The sequence below is a fragment of the Sphaerodactylus townsendi genome, linkage group LG12 (assembly GCF_021028975.2).
Source record: "Sphaerodactylus townsendi isolate TG3544 linkage group LG12, MPM_Stown_v2.3, whole genome shotgun sequence".
NCBI lineage: Eukaryota > Metazoa > Chordata > Lepidosauria > Squamata > Sphaerodactylidae > Sphaerodactylus > Sphaerodactylus townsendi.
The window spans coordinates 33,488,536-33,502,610 of NC_059436.1; positions in this window are offsets into that span (position 1 = coordinate 33,488,536).

The following is a 14,075-nucleotide window of genomic DNA, read 5'->3' on the forward strand; positions in this document are numbered from 1 at the left end:
GGCTTGGGCTCAATGCATCCTTCAATTAAGAAAAGGTGGCAACTTTTTTTGGCAGGGGGGCAGGGCTGTTGTTGTGTGTGGTTGGAAAGTTTTACTGGATGAACCCTTGTCTCCCTGATCAGCTAAAGTGAGAGGAGAAAACGAACTGTGAGACTTTGAATTGGCAGGATTTGAGCATTCCTAGGATAAGTTATGGACTACAATTCCCATCAGCCAATTGGCCATGCTGGCAGGGGCTGATAGGAATTGTAGTCCATAACATCTGGAGTGCCAAAGGTTCGCCACCACTGCTCTAGATTGATTCCTTTCTTCTCTCCACCTTAACATGAGAAGCTAATGTGACAGAGTAGCTAAGTGAGAGGGCTGGGATCCCTCAAAAGGTGTCCATGAGCTAGCTTCTCTCCCAGGTCTGCAATCTGAAGTATGTAACACTGACCCACCTTATAAGGCTGTTGAGAACATCACAAGCTAGTGTATGTACAATGGCTTGAATTGCTATATAAATGTGGAGCATTGTTAATGCAGATGCTCCCCCACCCCCACCTCAGACTTAAAGCTTGCAAAATGTCAGAGAGGGTTTATAGTACAGCTCTTAGTGTAAACCATTTGTTGCTGTTCTATGCAATGCAATGATGATGAAAGCTGTTTTGTATATTTGCCAGAATTTGCATAGGGCCAGAATATCATGTTCCTGAAGAGATGGATTGGGGGTGGGACAGCTGATTGTTTGGGAGAATTCTAGTGGAAATTACAAAGAAGAGGGTGGAACTAGTGCAAAGAGAGGGAAAGAAGACATCCGGCATGTAGGCAGCTGGTGAGTGATTTGATTTACCAGTTACTTTCGTTACTTTTAATAATGGACAATTTGTGCCAGTTTAAGAGTCTCTCCAAGGGCCTTTCCCCACCTCTAGCTCCTTAAGCCCTCGCAGCTATTCTTGAGGGGAGAGTAGCTGGGTCCCCCAGCATCTCCTCATCTGACAGGCTGCGGCGACAGTGCAGCCAGCCTCGACAGCTGTTGTTAAACAAAGCGGTTCCTCAGCACGTGGCATCCCAGGCACTCTTCTTAACGGCGCCTTTTGGGGACCCCCGGGTGCGTGCCTGGGATGCCGCGCGCTGAGAGCAGGGCTCTACTTAGAACAGCTTAAGACAACAACTAATAAGAGCAGATATTAAAAATAGACAGTACACCAGATCTAGAATTAAAGGACACCATCGCTGTGGACACTGTGTCATGTGTCCACAATCACTAAACACGAAAGAAATTAAGGATCCTCGCACAAACAGAACATGGCAAATAAATCATTTCTCAACATGTGGAACAAAAGAATGTGTCTATATGATTATTTGCCCTTGTGACTTAGGTGTATCGCCTGAATGACAACATCGGGGTCTTGAGAGTTAGAATGCAAAGGAAACACGCAAGTAATATAAGAACAAAAAAAGAAGATGAGCCACTAGTGGAGCATTTTACTTTGAAGAAACATACAGCCCAGGATTTCCAATTTGTAGTTTTGTACCATCATCAACGATCTGAGAGCAATATAGATACAAAGAGAGTGCTCCTCCAACAAGAAACAAAATGGTCTTATATCTCTAAAAAATCATACTCAAACAGGTCTAAATAGAGAATTAGGATTTTTCTTTGTTACCTATAATGGACTTTGGATGAAATGCTAGCTGGATGTGAAGTCTCTCTTTAAAAAAACACCTTAAGATAGGAAAAAAGCAGCTGCAGCTGCAAAGCTTAATCACATAGGAAATAGATATATAGAACCACATGCAATACTTGAATGACATCCATTAAGAGAGTAACAAGATTTAGAAATGACAAGGATAATGGCAAAATGTAAGTGCATGGTATTTATTAGTATTTAATTATTTATTATAGAATAGTAAGTCGAAATTGTGAATGTACACACATTATATTTTAACATACTCACCGTTTAGTAAATATTTATTAACACGCATTTATTAAATCTGTTTAAAAATAGACACATGTAGATTTATGAGAGAAATGTATATATATACTTATAGAATTTTAATCTATTGTATTGCTTATTGGAAGACGGGAGCACTCGAAGAAGGCATCGAAAAGCTTTAGTTACGCTGACTAGCTTCTCTGCTTGTTGAACTTTTTGCTTGCTTGGAATTTTTCTCCTCGCGCATTGCAACAAGGTTCCTTTAAATGGACTTCCAGCAGGAGATCACGTGTAAGCATTTCCTCAGCCAATGTATCCAGAATAATAAACATACTCTTGAAGAATAAGAACTTTGTAAATGTCAGGATAATATCCTATGACTATGGTTTTGGATACAAATATATGAAGAGCAGGACTAATACTTTGGACGTTTTTGAGTGTGCACTAAACTGAGAGTGAACTGTTTTCTAGTAGCATCGCGTGAGAAAAGGGTCCTCAAGGCGCTCCTTCCAAGGAAGTCCACTTGGAATAGAAATACAAATAAGCATTGTTGCACTTGTATTTTATGTATGATTAGAAATATAAGAGGGTAATACATTGAATGCCACTTTAGCAGCATACGTGTGTCTTGTATAATTTTTCCGGTCCGTTTTTTGACACGCTCTTTGAGATGCACGTTTCCATTCATAAATTTATATGTCCCCCTTTCCCCAACACCATTGCTGAGGATGATCATGAATTTGAAGCTCTTGTCACTGGCTTTCCCTAAAATTTTAAACAGGTTTAATGAATTTTAATAGGTTTTATGAATTTTAAACAGGTATTATTGTTACAGGTTATAATTGTTTTTAGATTGTATTGGATTTTATTACTTTTCTGAGGCTTAAATTGTAACGCACCCTGAGACCTTCGGATATAGGGAAGGATTAGAATAAACAAACACACAAATACTCTGCAGTAGTAGCAGAAGGACATTATAGGATTGCCTAGTCTCCCCTGGCTACTAGTGGGGGATTGGCATAGGGTTGCCTGATCCAGGTTAGGAACCTCCAGGAGATTTGGGGGTGAAACCTGAGGTGGACAAGGACTTCAGTGAGGTACAATGCCATAGAGCAGTGTTTCCCAACCTTTTCGAGGTCAGGGTACCCTTGACCTCACTCTTCATATCTCACGGTACCCCTGCCGCCACCCTCCACCTTCCCCTCCCATTGCCCCTGCTTGCCACACACCCCACCTTCTCCTCCCAGGGTGAAGGGAAGCACTGGGGTGTGTGTGTGTGTGTGTGTTTGTGGCTGCTGACCTTGTGGCAGGCCCTGCCCCATGGGCCAGCTCCATGTCCTTGCTGGTGCTGGTGGGAGACACCACAAAAATGAGGGGGGGCAGTAGTGTTGCCGCGGTACCCCCGGGACATGCTCATGGCATCCCAGGGTACCAGGGAACCCTGGTTGAGAATGGCTGCCATAGAGTCCAATGCATCCATTTTCTCCAAGAAAATTGATCTCTATAATCTGGAGTCTGGAGAGAAGCTGTAATTCCAGGGGATCTCCAGGTCCTGCCTGGAGGCTGGCATCCCTAGTCTGTTCTCTGATGATGCTAGGCAGTACGGATGGCTGGGTGCATGGATGGCAGAGTAATTGCAAGCAAGCAGGTGGGGGAACAGTGGGCAGCAGGGGAGGTGCATGGTCAGTGACAGTAGTGGGCCTCACCAAAAAGCCCTGGGTCCCCTGGCAGCTGCCCCACCTCAAGGCATGCTGATGTCATCCCAGCCCAGTCACAACCTATTGGCAATACCTCCTGCCCATCAACTGGGGGAAAATGGGGCAACTCTCTGGAAAGAATGGAGAGGAAGATGCAGGTAGGGGTCTCCATTGTGAGGGCCAGGGATTCAGGCCAGAGAGGGCAAGCTAGCTCTCTTGCCATCTAACTGCTGCAGGGAAGGGCAGTAGAGAGAGGAGGGAGACCTAGGTTATGATTAACCAAAATCTGGGGAGAAATTTTGGTTACATTCTTCACTGGAGATGCTAGGGGGTTAATTTGATAATTCCCCCAAAGCAACAAGAGTGAAATCCCAAAGGAAGGACGGATGAATTAAGAAATGCTGCAAATTCATCCTGCGCCACAAAGGGGCAGCCAAGCACCATTTCTGAAATATTTTATTTTAAAAAACACACACCTCATCGTGGCATAAATCCCAAAGTGACTGTAATTAAATCCAAAAGTAACTATATTCCCTTTATCGGGACCAATTAACATCCCAGAATGATTTTCAAGTTCAGGTTGAATGTGTTCATCTGAAAAAGAATTATGTTGAACTGGAAAGCTTGCTCATCCCGTGGTATAGTTTGGGTTGATCCTAATTACTCCCCTATTTCTTTTGCATTTTCTGTCAATTAGGAAATGTGGCTATCTGCAGTTTCTTTAAACAGTAATATAATAATCAGTCTTTTTAAACAAGGTACCCGCTGCTGATTTGGAGCTGCTTTTATGACTTTCCATGTAATGACTTTCTCTCTTAAATGGCATGTTAGCTGTTCCTCTGCCCTCCTCTTGGGGGCTGGGGGCACCTGGCAACCCTATCATGTGTGATAAAAAATTGGAAGGCAGTTTTCTACGCAGTGTATTTTTAATTGTTTTTGATAATGCAAAGAAATATGAAAACCATCTAGTACCAAAATAATAATTACGTGTACCATTACAATACAATACTATGTACAGTTCTGGTCGTAACACCACTACCACCACCCCCACCCCCAAAAGGAAATTGCAGACTTTGGAAAGGCTTCTCAAGCTCTGCGATATCAGAAAGTGCTGAAAAGGGCAACCAACATTATTGAGGAGCTTCAGCATCAGCCCTTTGAAGATTGATTAAACCGCTTAGGGCTGTTTAGCTTAGAAAAAAAGTGGGGAAGGCGAGCAGAAGTCTGTAAAAGTTTGTGTGGTGTGGAGAGAGTGGACAGAGAGAAGCCTTTCTTCCTCTAGTACAAGGGACCATCAACAGAAGCTGAAGGGTGAGAGATTCAAAACTGACAAAAAGAAGCATTTATTCACACAGTACAAAATTGTGGCACTCTCTGCCCCAGGATGTTGTGGTGGCCGCCAGCTTGGCTTTAAGAGGGGAGTTGACCTGTTTGCGGAAGATGGGACTATTCATTGTTATTAGTCAAAATGGATACCTGTCATGATGCATTCCTGTTCTCTCCAGTATCACAGGAGCATGTCGATTATATTGTGTGGTGGAACACAGCCACAGGGATGCTAACCTCCAGATGCGACCTGGGGATCCCTGAAATTACAGTTCATCTCCAGAATACTGGAGAAAATTGATGCTTTGGAGTGTGGACTTTACAGCTTTGTACCCCACAGAGCTCCTCGTCCATTGAAGGATCCACTCCCAAATCTCCAGGGGTTTTCCAACCTGGATCTGGCACCCCTACAACTCCTATCCTACACCAGTGGCCAGGGGAGACCTGGGAGTCCTAATAATGCTGCTGCAGTCATCTTGCTTGTGTGTTTCCTAGAAGCACCTGGTTGGCCACTATGTGAACAGATTGCTGGACATGGCTTTTTTATGTACCCTGCTAATATCTATTGAGCCTAACATTTTGCCCCTTTTTGTTCATCAAGTGTAGCCAAGTTGAAAATCATTGCAGACATTGAAAGACATTGCCTGAGTGGAATGAAGGGCCTGGCCCTAGAGGGTTTCAAGCGGGACCCTGCACCAGGATCGCCCACCTCCCAAAGGGATTTCCAAAAGGGCAGTTGTGGTTTCTTGGCCTGCCATCCTAGAGGGTAAGCCGGAGAGAGACAGCTGTTTCCGGAGACGTAGGGGAGCTGACAGACAGTGTTTAGAGGGCCACAAATAAGAAATGAAAAGCCCAGGCTGGACAGGAAGTCTGGGAACGAGAAACCTAATACCCCAGGAAAGCGGCTTTCAGCAATCAAATTCATCATGGTCTCCGGCGCAGACTTGCCAACCCTGCGGATCCCAGTATACAGTAATCCTGAGCCTGTTCCCCCGCAAGGAGAGAGAGAGAGAGAGAGAGAGAGAGATTTGTTTCAGAAATAAATGTTTCCAGGTTGCCAGGGAGATGCCACAGGTCAAGGGAGCAAGCAATCTTGATTACTCCTTTTCTGTGTTCTCGAAAAGGGTTCCAGGCTTGTTTTCTGAGCTCTAAGCACTGCTGAGACGAAGACTTGGGCGAAGGGCATATACATTTGCACAGTGGTGGGATCCAAAAATTTTAATAACAGGTTCCGATGGTGGTGGGATTCAAACAGTGGCGCCGCCGCACACATGCACCTCCAGTCCCTATTGGGCAGGGAGGTTACTTTAGTAACCCCTTCTTGGCACTCAGAAAAAGTTAGTAACCACTTCTAGAGAAGTGGTGAGAACTGGTTGGATCCCACCTCTGCATTTGCAGATGATGGGTGCGCTAAATAAGATTGGCTTTATCCTCCCAGAATCCTGGAGAATGGTCAGCTCATTGTTAATGTCCTCTTTAAAAGAGCTAGAGCTTAGCCTTGTCTGTAAAACCACACACAGTCTGGTCTGGTCAACCTTTGTGCTCATCCTACATGTATTGTGATTGGGAAGGATGTGCTGCCCATGCACAGAGGTTTGTTTGTTTTTCTAATTGTGATGACGCCTTTGCTGGGTCCTGGCACCTGAAGAAAGCCACTAGGGCTTGCCAGGGCTTAGTTCCAGTACCTGTTAGCAATGGCAGGTGTTGGGAAATTATTTTAGAAGGTTTTTAAAAGTGTGCGACAATTGGGGTGTTGTGTGGTTTCCGGGGTGTATGGCCATGTTCTAGTAGCATTTTCTCCTGACGTTTCGCCTGCATCTGTGCCTGGCTGGATCCTCTGTGGCTGGCATCTTCAAGTGGTGCATAATTGTATACATTTCTATCCCAGGTGTTTAGCTTGTGAGCTACTGGTAGTTTGTTCTTTCCCTAAAGACCCAGAAAGAGATCACAAAAAGATTTTTAAGCTCTTATTTCATAGGATTTTCTCTATGTGATATGGAGCTGGTCCTAGTCAATATTCTGTCAGTAGAACAGAGCAAAACTTGGTAATGTGGGGGTGGGGTGGTTAGTTGAGGTTATTTTTAACTTGGAATTTGCTCTCATTGAAGAAAAACTTGGAAACCATTGGTCCTTGTACCCCCTCTTGGTTGTCTTTTATGTAAACAAAGAAGCCCCAAACTTCTTTGCCTTTGCTCATAGAGAAAATGCTGCGACCCCTGATCCTTTGGGTTTCAGTTTTCTGTAGTATTCTTTCTGGGACAGGAAGAACAGCGATGCGTAAAGGGTTCCAAAGCACCTATGTCATTAGTTTCCATGGAGAACAGGTAAAATATAAACCATGTCTTACCCAGCCTTTCTGAGCAGCAACGTGAGAGCAGGTGAGACAGAATCCTACCTGGAAGTCTTTTTCTCTATCCATTTAGCAAGTGTGGTTTGTTGGAAGGCAGATGTGTATTAAATACCGGTTGGTGACCCTTCTGAGATACCATAAGGAGGGCAGTTTGATCAGAGTTGAAAGGAGAATTTGTTCAGAAGCTCTCTCTCTTTTTAAACGATTAGTGCATTGATTTCCTAGCTGACAAGGGAGGAAGGGAGAAAGAAGGACCCCAGGGTATTTCCTGGAGTCCCTGTGTCAAGCTTGGTCCTGATGGCTAGTCCAAAAATGTCTGGCCGGCTTCTGCATTCGGAAGTTGGTTCTCTCCTGGCCAAAGGTCAGCCAATGGCAACCCCTTCCCCCCAGTGCAGACCAGAACCACATGCATCAGTGACAGGAACAGCCGTCTGTCAGTCATGGTCAATGCCAGAGGCCAGGAAATTGCAGCGGACATGAACCTAAACACTAGGCCTTGCTCCCATGGTGCCCCCCAGGTTATCAGTCCCCCCACCCCAATGACAACTTCAACATCAGTGATGCTGCTTGCAAAAGATCCCTTCCTCCCATGGGCCTTGGGTTTCTTCCAAACCTAGATTTGGCTCTAATTGGGGGCACATTTGGTGTGTGTCCCTGGCCTGCCCCCGCCCCTTTTAAAAAATGAGAGGCAGGTCTACAAGGCAGCTGCAAGGCCGTAATTTACCGTATGGGATCATTTACCTGATTAGAGAGTTTATTTTATAAAAATTGCTTCAGAATGGGTTTACGTCCGGGGAGGAGGGGGGAGGAGGGCTGGAGGCAGGGTGCAAGTATACTCTGTGTATAATGGGGGGCCTGGCCCACCAGGGAACATATACATGCCTATTTCCACAGTGGCAAAATAGGTTGCTCCCATCAATTAAAAGCCCATTAACAAGGCTGGCAAGAGAAGGTAGCAACAGGGTTTTTCTGGCCCCCTCCAAAGACATGTGGGCGGGCGGCAGCATGTATGTATTATTTCCAAAATTATGATGTTGAAAGCAACGGTTTAAAAAAAAACCCTATGACTGCTTCTCCCCTCCCTTCCCCACCAATCTTTTTTATGGGTTAGATCCTTTAATTATAATGACAGTTTCTTCAAATTAGCTTGGGTGGTTAAGCAGTCAGAGGATGGGGGAGACCCTGTGCTCTCACCAGTCTTTCAGGAGTCTGAAAGACGGAATGAAAATAATGCTGCCACTTTTAAAATCTGGGTGTGCTCCTACACCTTTTAGTGATGGCTTGACCTTCCTTCTGGGCCAGTGGACACACGTTGGTGACTCACCCTGGGATGAGCCAGCATGGTGCAGCAGTTAAGAGGGACTGTACCCTGGAGAACAGGGTTTGATTTCCCACTCCTCCACATGAGCAGCAGATTCTAATCTGGAGAACTAGGTTCAATTCCCCACTACTCCATATGAAGGCTGCTGGTTGACCTTGGGCTAGTCACAGTTCTCTCAGAACTTTCTCAGCCCCACCTACTTCACTACTGTCTGTTGTGGGGAAGGGAAAGGGGTTGTAGATCCCTTTGGAACACCTTAAAGGTAAAGAAAAAGCAGGATATCAAAAACAACTCTTCCTGTTTTGCGCTGTATGCTTTTTACATGACTGGATGGCTTTTTTTACTGAGATCTACTTAGACCTGCTACTCAGACTTTCTGGGTTTCACCTGTAGACCCTGCCAGGTACCAGAACAGGCCACCCCAATCTTAAACAGCAGCTTGCCAAACACTGTTTAACAGGTGACAGTTTTAGTTATCACAGAGAAGAAGTGAAGGAGAAAACTTTTACAGATGTAACTCTTGCATACCCTGTTTCCCCAAATATAAGACATCTCCCGAAAATAAGACGTAGTAGAGGTTTTGCTGAAGTGTGAAATATAAGGCATCCCCTGAAAGTAAGACGTAGCAAAGTTTTTGTTTGGAAGCATGTCTGATGAACAGAACACAGAAAAATAAGACATCCCCTGAAAATAAGACATAGCGCATCTTTGGGAGCAAAAATTAATATAAGACACTGTCTTATTTTCGGGGAAACACGGTAGAAAGCAGCTGTTTAAAGCAGAGCTGGGGAGAACAGAGAGCACCAACGAAGAAAGAACTGTGGGACTGCCCTCCTGCCAAACATTCTTGTTAAGCCAATGTAAACAGTAAATAAAAATGTTCTGGGTATTTTGGGATGTATTAAATCATTGTCTGTAACAGTGTGAATTGATCTCATTTTTTTTCCCCTGCTGGATTTCATAAGGCAGAATATTCTGTGATCTCCAATTTATTCTGAGAGGGAAAGCCCGGGATATCTCTGGCACACCCCATTTTGCAGGCTGTGTGCAGTGTGGGAATTTGGACTGTGTACTGTTAGGTCATAGCTGATGTATTGCAGGGCTTTCAAAGGAAGGATTTGCAGAGGACAAGAAGAGCGATGGTTTGTATAAATCTGATCCTCCAGGGATGGCGCGAGGAGAGGCAGAACAAGAGCCGGGAGGGCTTGGTAAATTACAGTTGATCATTTAATAGCTGGAGAGAGCCCAGAACTCTGACTTTCCTCCCCCAGTAAAAATTAATGCTGAGGCCCTGTGGCTGACTTGCTGCCTTGCTTAGGCCCTCTGGGTGAATCTCCCAGTGCCGATGGGAAGTGCCTGGCACCCATGGACAAAGTGGAACACAAGACAGCTCTCCTCCTGGGACCACCTTTCCCACCAGGAAACGGGAGATTGGCCTAGAAGCCCTTGTGACATGATCATGGGAGCCTTTGGGGCCATCTTCCATTTCCCCCCAGTCTTTCAGCATTCCTTTTACACTCATTCTCATAGATGGAGCTCCATACACTTCAGCAGTATTAGTTAGATGTGTGTGTGAGAGTGAGTGTGTGTATGTGGGAGGGAATGCCCGAGAGTTCCATTAAAAATACTGGAAGTTTTTAGTTCCCAAAGCTGCAAAGAAAGTCTTGAATGTGTCTGCAATCTCAGATGCAAGCCAGTGATATGATTGAACAGAAAATGGCTATTTGTGGTAGTTTGTTTAGTTAATTTACACCCCTCCTTTCTCCCCAATGGGAACTCCGAGTGGCTTACGTCACCCTCCTCCATTTCATCCTCACAGCAGCCCTATGAGGTAAGTTAAGCTAAGAGACTGTGACTGGCCCAAGCTCACCCAACGAGCTTCCTCGGCTATGAGTAAGGATTCGATCCCGGATTTTCCAGATACTAGCCCAACATTCTGAGGATTCCTGGGATATCTCCTTCCCTCCCCCAACCTGGTAACCAAGAGAACAAGTGTAGATTATGCAAAATAACAGAAATTAAATCTTGTGGACTTGACTGGCTGCTTTTAAAGGGGATAACATGGATGTGCTATGTTGCAAGTTGCTTTGAGCTATATTTGAAGAGAAAGGGCATACATCAATACACCCCTCCTCATTCCTGTTAGCTGCATTTTCAATAACTGCTTTGCCTCAGCATGCAACATTGCCAGTTTCCATTTCAGGTAGTTTTATTGCAACTAAGCATTCAGGACTGAGATGGACACGAGACAAGCAGTGTGAGGGTAGATGTGTGTGCATGCGCTCACTGGTCTGAATTTTAGCTAGTGCCCAGATTTTTTAGGTTGCTTTTTTGGTTAATAAGTGCTGAATAGGTGAATATGCTGCTGAGTTGTTCTCGCAGTACCAGAAGGTTTGTTTGTGTTAAGTTTTGGGTGGCCAACCTATGGTGCTCCAGATGTTCAAGGACTACAATTCCTATCAGCCCTTGCCAGCATTGGCCTAAGTTACCACCTCCTTGCCTTGCAGGGTTGTTGTGAAGATAGAATGGTACAGCACATTCTGCTTTTTAAAGGGAAGGATAGGATTTACAGGTGAGTCTGTTTATCCTTAGTATTCTCGCAGCACTTTTGGCAAGTTCAAAAGCCTAATATATGTCATCTGATCTCAGTTGTCCTTATACCTTTATTTCAGATCAGGTGGGGGTGTGCGCTAAGGCTGCAAGAACATGACAGGGGAATTTCCCACCAAACAGTGGTTTGTGACTAAGGTGGGGTTTGAACTGAGGACTTCCTGGATTTCAGATTTGGTGGTCTATACAACATGAACTCCAAATCTAGTTTAGTTAGGGAGGCAAAACCCAGCTGGCAGATGAGACAGCCATCAAGGATGGCAGCCGTGGAGGGTGTTCCAGGTGGTTCATGGAGAAATGCCAAGGGGGGAGGCAGAAGCTGTCTCCAGCTTTTCCCCCGTGATATGGGTGCACTTGTGATGTTGTGCTCCTCTTCCCTAGGAGCATTTCCAGCTGCTCCATGCAAAGGAATGGGGCGGCGGGGCGGGGTGTGTATGTGTGTTCATACACTCAGCAGGAAAACGCAGTCAAGAAGACTTTGAGCCTTTTCTTTTCTCAGATTGCTGGCTCTTAGTTTTTGTAGTTGTGGGATCTGTTATTTGGGAGTTTAAAAAGTTTCCTTTTCTTAGGTAATATGTTTATTGTATTGTACATTCTATAGATCTAGTGTTAGGCATAGTTAGATTTGTTTTAGGTTTAGTTTAGTGATATGAAGTTGTGTTTTTTAGATTAGTCACTAGAATAGGCTTATTGCCCTACGCCTGTAGATTGGTAGTCTTGGGCTACAGAAGGGGCAAGTCGCCATCTATTCTTTTTATGTCTATGTATGTTGATTAGGTATGCTGCTGTGATTATTGTTGTCTTATAGTTTATGTTATGATTATTGGTCTTGTTTATAATGCTATGTTTATAATGTTAGGTTTATTGATGCTATGTTTATTGATGTTTTGTTGCTTGATGTTATGATTACTGATGTTTGTTATTATGCTGTTGTTGTTCACCACCCTGAGCCCTTCGGGGAGGGCGGTATCAAGTCATACAATACAAGATTGTCCCAAAAGCCTGGAGTGGGTGCTGCCCTCCCCTATTCCGCCTGATTTCCCTCCCTTCCCTTCACGGAACAAGGAGAAGAAATTTCAGAAAACAAACCCCTTCAAGGCGGAAATGCAACCTCCCATCTCTATACTAGATAAGGGGGGGAGGGGGAAGCAGCAACATAATTTAAATTTGACCCTTTGCTGCAAACGAAGCCAACTGGATCCAGTGAGACAGAGGGTGATGTTTCATATTAGGATCTGGGGGAGACGGATTCAAATCGCCACTGTGCCTTTAAGCTTGCAGATGACTTTTGGCCTAATCTACCTTACAGGATTGTTGTGAGGGTAAGACGGAGGAGGAATGACTGGTGCATGCTACTGGGACCTCCTTGGAAGAGGGCAGGATAAAAACGTTCAATAAATATCCCCCCCCCCCCCCCACACACACACACCAAATTCCCTAAAAGGAAGCTCAGAGTTCATTGTGCCGGTGGAGGGCAGACCCATGCAGTGCTCAGCATTCACCCAGGTCCAGAGTAAGGGGGGATTTAGGGGAGAAATAAGCATCTTTGGAGGCCCCAAAGGTTACCCAGCAGTTTTATTTTGCTTCAGAATGACATTTCCTCCCCCCTTCCTCCCCTTTTTTTGCCGCCTCGCGGGCTCATTTGCATGTGTATTGCGCCTGCCGCCATGGGTGCCGGGGTCAATTGAAACTCAAGAAAAAGAGCAGAAATTTTATGCAAAACTGTTGATTGCATTTGTATGTAATGAAATCATCCAATATTCATCCGACTATGGGCCTAATCTGAACGGAGAACTGGAGGACGAGAGAGTCACTGGAAAGCCGTAATGAGCTTCTGTAGTGATTAAAAAAAAAAGCACTTCAGCCTCCCGACAATCCAGCCCGAAAGCGCGTCTAATCAACACGGAAAATGGGAGGCAGGCGATTACGCCAAGGCGGGCTCTTTGCTCTCTCTCCCCCTCGCGCAAGCAAGGCGCGCTGTCAAAGATGCGTGCGCCTTGTAAACTCTGACATGCCAGCCCTGGATGATCTGTTTGATACAAATCCAGAAAGCTCCCAATCAGAGAAGAGACTCGGCCGTCCTTCGCACAAAAGCAATCGTGCCATCTCTCCCCCCCCACACCCACTCACAAGGACAGCAATCACCTCTCTTTTGAAGTGCAGTCGCAGGTTTTTAACTCTGCGGAGGGGCTCGCCTGCAACTCAGAGTACCTCCTCTTCCTCCCCGTTTTCCCTTTCTGCTTTTTTTTTTCTCCTGCTGGCACTGCAGTTGGCTTTCAACAGCCTGGAGGTAGGGCTGACCCCCACCCCTCCCCAAAAGGGTGGGTCTGAGTTCGAATCAAGAAGCTCGCACCTGGCGAGCAGCGGTGGGACTCAGCAGGTTCGCACCGCTTCGGCAGAACCAGTGCTTGTAAACAAAACACGGTAAACAAAAAAATGGTGCTTGTGAACAACCAGTTGTTAAATTATTTGAATTCCACCACCGGAACCGGTTGTTAAATTATTTCAATCCCACCACTGCTTGTGAGCCTTGCTTGGCTCACGATGCTCAGTGACTGGCAGTGGAGAGAAAGACCTCCTTGCGCAGCTGGCTTTGGATCAGGCGGCATCTCTCATAGGGTAGCTCAGAGGATGGAAATCTAGCTACACTAAGCAACCAAATCGTCACATCCAGCATGTTCTTCCAGAGCCTCAACCAGGCAAACTCCTTTCACAGAAACTCTGCCAGTTCATGCTGCATGTACTATACAGAGAGGCAGGCAACGGCAAACCAACTCTGAACTTCTCTTGCCTGGAGAACCTGACCGAGTCACCATGAGTCAGCTGCGAACTGATGGCACACACAAACTACA